Source organism: Thunnus albacares, chromosome 5, assembly GCF_914725855.1.
Source record: "Thunnus albacares chromosome 5, fThuAlb1.1, whole genome shotgun sequence".
NCBI classification, from domain to species: Eukaryota; Metazoa; Chordata; class Actinopteri; order Scombriformes; family Scombridae; genus Thunnus; species Thunnus albacares.
In genome coordinates, this window is record NC_058110.1 from 3,325,781 (window position 1) to 3,332,654 (window position 6,874).

Below are 6,874 nucleotides of genomic sequence, written 5' to 3' on the forward strand. Positions count from 1 at the left end.
AAGGACAGTCAGCTGAAGGAAAAACTGTGACCAGACTGATCATGTCCAAGACAAGAGTAGCACCCATTAAGAAACTCACTCTGCCACGTTTTGAGTTAATGGGGGCTCTGGTTGCAGCAAGAATAGGGAACAACCTGTTAAAGACAGTGAACATCAGCCAACCCAAATCCGCATGGGGTCAGATTCCATGATAGTCATACAGTGGATTTACAGCTCAGCTCAAAGATGGAAACATTTTGTTGCTAATAGAGTGATGGAGATACAGTCACTGACCACGCCAGAAACCTGGTCACATTGTAACGGGAAGCTCAACCCAGCTGATCTCACCACAACGGGTCAGACAGCCTCAAAACTGAAAGAAGAGGAACCCTGGTGGTCAGGACCCCCATTTCTGAGTTCAGCAAGAGCTATCTAATGAGGAGCTCTGCGAAGAGGAGATAAAGGCTGAGCCTCAAGCCATGTCACAGTCCAGCTTAGTAACCCAGAAAAAACATTGCAAGATCTGTTATTAAAGCTGGAGAACTACAGTAAACTGAGAACTGTATTCAGAGTCACAGCCTGGATTAAACGATTCATCCACAACTCTCGCTCAAGGGAATGGAGACAAGGAGAGCTGACAGTTGAGGAGCTAGCGAAAGCGGAAAGGCACTGGATTTTGGAGGCCCAGAATCAAGGTTTCCAGAGGGAGATGAGAGAAATGAAAGCAGGTCGAGACATTCACAAAGACTCAAAAATCAGAGACCATGAGACAGTGAGCAGCACCCATGGATTTTGCCTTCCAGTCACAGATTGTCTAAAATGCTGATTAAACATAGCCATGACCAAGTGAAGTACCCAGATATCAGAGACACTCTAGTGCAACTAAGAGACAAATATTGGATTCCTCGAGAGAGACAAATGGCAAAGGGGATCATTGCAGCTTGCACTACTTGTAAGAGATTCAGAGTAAAGGCCATGCAGTAGATAACAGCACCCTTGCCAAGAGATTGGATTACAGAATCACCTCCTTTTGAAATTGCCGGAGTGGACTTTGCAGGTCTTCTTTATGTAAAGACCAAGAGTTCAGTGGAAAAGGCATACATAGCATTGTTCACCTCTGCTGTGACCTGTGCAGTCCACCTGGCATTGGTGTTGGACATGTCAACAGAAAAATTCTTCCTGGCATTCAAGAGATTCATATCTAGACGAGGCCTCTGTAGGGTTGTCTACTCAGACAATGCCCGGACTTTCAAACAAGCTGATCAAGATCTCAGAGCACTCTGGAAAGCCATCAAAGAGTGTGAACTGTTGAAGTATTTTTCTGAAAGAGGCATCACATGGAAGTACATTGCAGAACGAGCAGCTTGGTGGAGGGTGGGGGGGTTCTGGGAGAGACTGGTCTGATCGGTGAAGACATGTTTAAAAAAGGTGGTGGGAAGAGTTTCATTGAGCTTTGAGGAGCTGTCATCTCTATTGGCAGAGGCAGAGGAAACAATCAATTCAAGAACACTCAGCTTTGTTTACAATGAACCGGAAGAACCACAGCCTCCGACACTGGCTCATTTCCTGATTGGAAAGCAACTCTCCTCTTTGCCACCTAAGCCCTTTCACACTGCCAAGCAAACCTCCAATTCCAGCCGAGAGGAACTGACCCGGATATGGAAATATCACCAGCGCCTTCTGAACGAGTTCTGGACTTGCTGGCGAAAGGAATATTTACTGGATCTGAGATCTGCTCATACCAGAAAGACACCACACTCTACCTCTCTAAAGGAGGGCGATCTGGTACTCATTGGAGATGACAAGACACGCCAGATTAGGAAAACTGGGATGATCAAGGAACTGTTCTTGGGAGGAGGTGGACTTGCGAGATCCTGTGCTGTGCGCACACGACAATATTAAGAAGACCAGCTCAACTCCTATAGCCATTAGAGACTTAATTACATGAACTGTCTTCATGGAGGGGAGGATGTTGTGTCTTTAGTTCAATGATACAATAATTCATACAGTTCATTCATATAGTTATTCATATAGTTAAAAATATAGGTTAAAAGGGTTAAATGTGGAGTCATTTATGTGTTATTAGGAGTTAAAAATTGTAAACAGTGACAATTACAGACCACTAGGCAGCAGTAATGTTTTAGTCCAGAGGTACAAGCAGGAAAAAAGGAAGTAAGCTTGAGAGAGTTTTTGTTAGCACAAGATGTATGTTAGCAGTGCAATTCCATGCGATATTTTGATGTAATATTCCGCACTTATTCAGTAAAAGTTTGAACGCAGAAACGTGAGGTTCCGGTCATTTTCGTAGAAGTTACAGCCAAGTCCCTACAGAGCCTTCAGCTATCAGGCTCCTCTCCTATGGTACTATCCTCCAGATTCAGTTCGGGGGCAGACACCCTCTTTACATTTAAGAATAGGCTTAAAGCTTTCCTTTTTGAAAAAAAGCTTATAGTTAGGGCTGACCAGGCTCACCTTGGACCAGCCCCAAGTTATGCTGCTATAGGTCTAGACTGTTGGGGGACTTCCCATGATACACTGAGCTCCTCTCATCTCCTCCTCCTCTCCACTGTATGCATTCATTTACTATTAATGCATGTTACTAACTAGCTTCTTCCCCAGAGTTTTTTGTGCTCTCTCATCTCGCAGGAAACCCTGGGATCTGGCCTGAAACTTCACAGTCCTTTTGTTGCTGTTTGTTGTTGCTAGTCTCATCTCTATTACTGTTATTGTTAATATTGTTGTTGTTCTGCCTCTCTGTAAATTAAAGAGTACAGTCTAGACCTGGTGGGTGTTCCATCAAGCTGGCTAATGGGATAGCCTGGCTTATGTCGATAAGACTCGCTAATTTAAGTGAGAGTTCCGTTCCATCACTGCGGCTTATATGAGTCCCAGCTCAGTAACCATGGTAACTTAATCAGCAGAACTAGCCTGCTCTGTGGCAGGCTAACAGTCAAGCTTAACTCAGCTGCATGTCGAAGAATGTCTGACAGACGGAAACAGACTCTCAAAAGATGCTTCCATCAAGTGTCTTTTCACACTCGCATCACTTGTCTGTGTTCAGGAAACATAAAATAGAAGAACTGTAAGAGACTTTTACAAAAATACTTAAGTAAATCCCCATTTTATTCGGGGTCACTCCTGTGTTGGACTGGACCTTTTTATTTAAAAGCTCAGCGTTTATAATTTAAGAAATAAAAGTGTGCCAGCGTTATTTTGAAGTTATTTATTTATCCAGTCACTCATTTTGTTCAAGCTATGAAGACAACAAGAAAATTAAATAAAAGCCAAACCATGACCTTTTGCTGTGTTTAAATGTATACAGTATTAACTGCTTATAGTAAGCAAAATTCACCACTCTCTTCTCCTTTTCTGCCGCTGGGAAAAGAAGGAACTTGTCACTGGCAAAGGTCAGAACCCGCTGCTTAAAAAATGCTCACAATGCGTTTGAAACAGCTGCACTGTATTTTGAAACAGTCAATAAAATTCATTAGCTCTATATTCATGTAGGGTAATAAATATACAAACGTCAATTAGATGGTATTCTGCATGAGAAATAAAGAAAAAAAAAGGTTATGATATTATAGTGATATTTGACCCACACAGACGTGATCACTAAGTGGTTTCCACTGTATTTATATCCTTCTCCAGTTTCGTTATTTCCAACTGCAACTTAATTTTTAACTTTCATTGACGCTTGTTAATGGACATTTTGTGAAAGAGACAATGTGTCAAAGAGTAGATGATAATGTTGGTAACTTTCTTCAGCTGCGTTGATGGAACACCCCTCTGCTCTATGTGAAAAGTGCCCTGAGATGACTTTTGTTGTGATTTGGCACTATATAAATGAAATTGAATTGAATTGAATTGAATTAATTGTTAATATAGGGTTACCTTTTAATTGTTTATCCCACAAGTAATACATAAATACATGTTAGCCCAAAAGAGTTTGCCATATGCTACAAAGCAGTACAACAAGTATTCTTAAACATTAAAATGTTAAAAAATGTAATAGTAAAACAAAACAGAACTAAAACACTTTTTAATGTTTTATGAGGTGATGGGATCCTTCTCACAGCAGTAAGTCTCACTCTGTAAAAGTCCTATGCTTAATATTATTAGGTATTGAAATATCTGGGAAAAGGCTTGGCCAAATTTTCAAAGCTCAAGGTTACCTCTTCAAAATACCAATATTCCCAGACTCAAAGAATTTCAATTTACTATCATAGAAGTTGATTAAAAAAAACAAAACAAAAAACAATCAAAAAACAAAACAGCAAACACTTAGATTTGAGATGATGAAGCAGTGATTTGGGGGCATTATTTCAGAATCAGAATCAGATTTTTTTCTCTTTTTAAAGAAAATTACTCAAAATTGATTAGCTTTCTGTCAATCAACTAGTCACTTGATTGACTAATAATGTCACCCTTTGACTGTATTTGTTGTAGTTTGTATTATAAGCTGTTAATATCTGTTTGTCCAGCTTGTCGATGGGTTTCCTTTGTTAAAGAATCAGTTGACCCAAAGATACAAAGAATAATACACTGAATGGCCTTTTTGTTAGGTACACCTTACTAGAACCGGGTTGGACCCCTTTTGCCTTCAGAACTGCCTTAATTCTTTGTGGCATAGACTCAAAAAGGTGCACATTGACATGATCATCATCAACTGCATCATGCAGTTGCTGCAGATTTGTCAGCTTCACATCCATGATGTGAATCTCCCATTCCACCACATCCCAAAGGTGCTCTATTGGATTGAGATCTGGTGACTGTGGAGGTCATTTGAGTAAAATGAACTCATTGTCATGTTTAAGAAACCAGATTGAGATGATTTGACCTTTGTGACATGGCATGTTATCCCACTTGAGGTAGCCATTAGAAGATGGGTACACAGTGGTCATAAAGGGATGGACATGGTCAGCAACAATACTGAACAGAACCAGGAAACAATGCTCAGTTGGTACTAAGGGGCCCAAAATGTGTCAAGAAAATATCCCCTACACCATTACACCACAACCAGCAGCCTGAACTGTTGATACAAGGCAGGATGCATGTTGTTTACGCCAAATTCTGACCCTACTATCTGAATGTCACAGCAGAAATTGAGACTCATCAGACCAGGCAACATTTTTCCAATCTTCTATTGTCCAATTTTAGTCAGCCTGTGCCAACTGTAGCCTCAGTTTCCTGTTCTTAGTTGACAGGAGTGGCACTTGGTGTAGTCTTCTGCTGCTGTAGCCCATCTGCTTCAAGGTTCCACATGTTTTGCATTCAGAGATGCTCTTCTGCATAAAGCATAATATCTTTTTGAAGAATGATGTTCATCCCTCCAGAAGAGTTCAGAGACTGTAGAATCAAGGCCAAGGCACATTGAAGCTGTTCTGGCAGCATGTGGTGGGCCTTGGCCTTGATTGACACCTTACTAAGACACTTAATGTTGGCTTTTCCTTTAATTTGTCACCCATCTGTATGTACAGCATGTTTGTGTGTGGCTTAAACTTAACATTAGTCAACAATTAGGTATTTATTCATCAACATTGTAGCAATTGTAACAGGGATCAAACATGAACAGTGTCTCTAGTCTCTAGAATATCAGAAAATAATTTTTGGGGGGTAAATTGAGCCATTGACTCAACTTGCCCCAACATCACCGGCATGTTTTACCCCACAACCTCCATTTTGTTTCATACAGTAGCTCAGATCCACAGTTATGCTAAGTTTATGACCTTGTTTTGTAGCTTACACTGATTTAAATTAACATGTAATAATGTCCAAAACGTATCTATTTTAATTACGATACAAGACCAATAACTTGAGTAACATGATGAATTCACTTGGCATGACAAAAATCTTTTTTTTGCTCTGTGTTGCTGACCACTCTCTCCATGTGCTTGAGTCCAAGATGGATTGAGTAATGTGAACTATACTTTCTTAAATTGTGGTCCCATGATTACTTTTGTTTATGGTTACGTAGATAAAGGGGGTGGCTCATTTTATCCACTGGCTCTATTTACCCTGTTCTCCCCTACACAATTGGTCAGCCAGCCGAACGTTGGAGTTTCCCCATTGGCTGTTGCTCTTTCAAAATGAATTAGCCCAAGGAGGCAGCAGAGGACAGCTGTGCAACGCAAAGAGACTGTGTTTCCACCCCTGGACTCTGTTGCTCTCAGCTGTGGTGTTAAATGCAGCAAAGTCGGCTAAACTCCTGTTTAAACAGACGCGTAGTAGTGTCTCTACCATCTCCTCCTCTACCATTCAGTGTGATCGACTTTCTGGCTGACAGCACTATCAGCAGCCAGCAGGACAGACGCTCAGTGGTGTGTTTGGATTTTATAACTGAACTAGTACCAGGATGCAATATATATATATATATATATATATATATATATATATATATATAGCTACAGGCTATAGCTTATGTAGCTGTTATATTAGTTTAGGGTGGGGCAGCTGCTTTGCAGGAGCACTTGATTTGACTTTAATTGCAGTAACTAGTTCTATTATTTAATTCTAATTAGAATTAAATGTGAGTGGAAAGTACTGTTCTCTGCAACTGCATTTTTTTTGTTTGTTTTTTACTTAAATGTAGCTTAACTATGTTATATGATATGCTACTTCAGTACACTTTACCAGCAAATATTACTGGGGCCACTACAGAAAATTGCAGATGAACGCTTAATATCCAGGAATTCATATTGTACACACTATCACTGACTAACCCCTTAACAAACTGGCCACACTTTCACACATTGACCATACACAGTCCAGCCATATATTAGGTTTTGATCTAGTCTTGTTCTTTTCTTTTGTGTGCCTGTTTTATTATTGGATAATGCTTGGTGCTGAAGTGATAAATAGAAAAGGTTAGACCTCAACATAACTTTTGTCTGTGGTC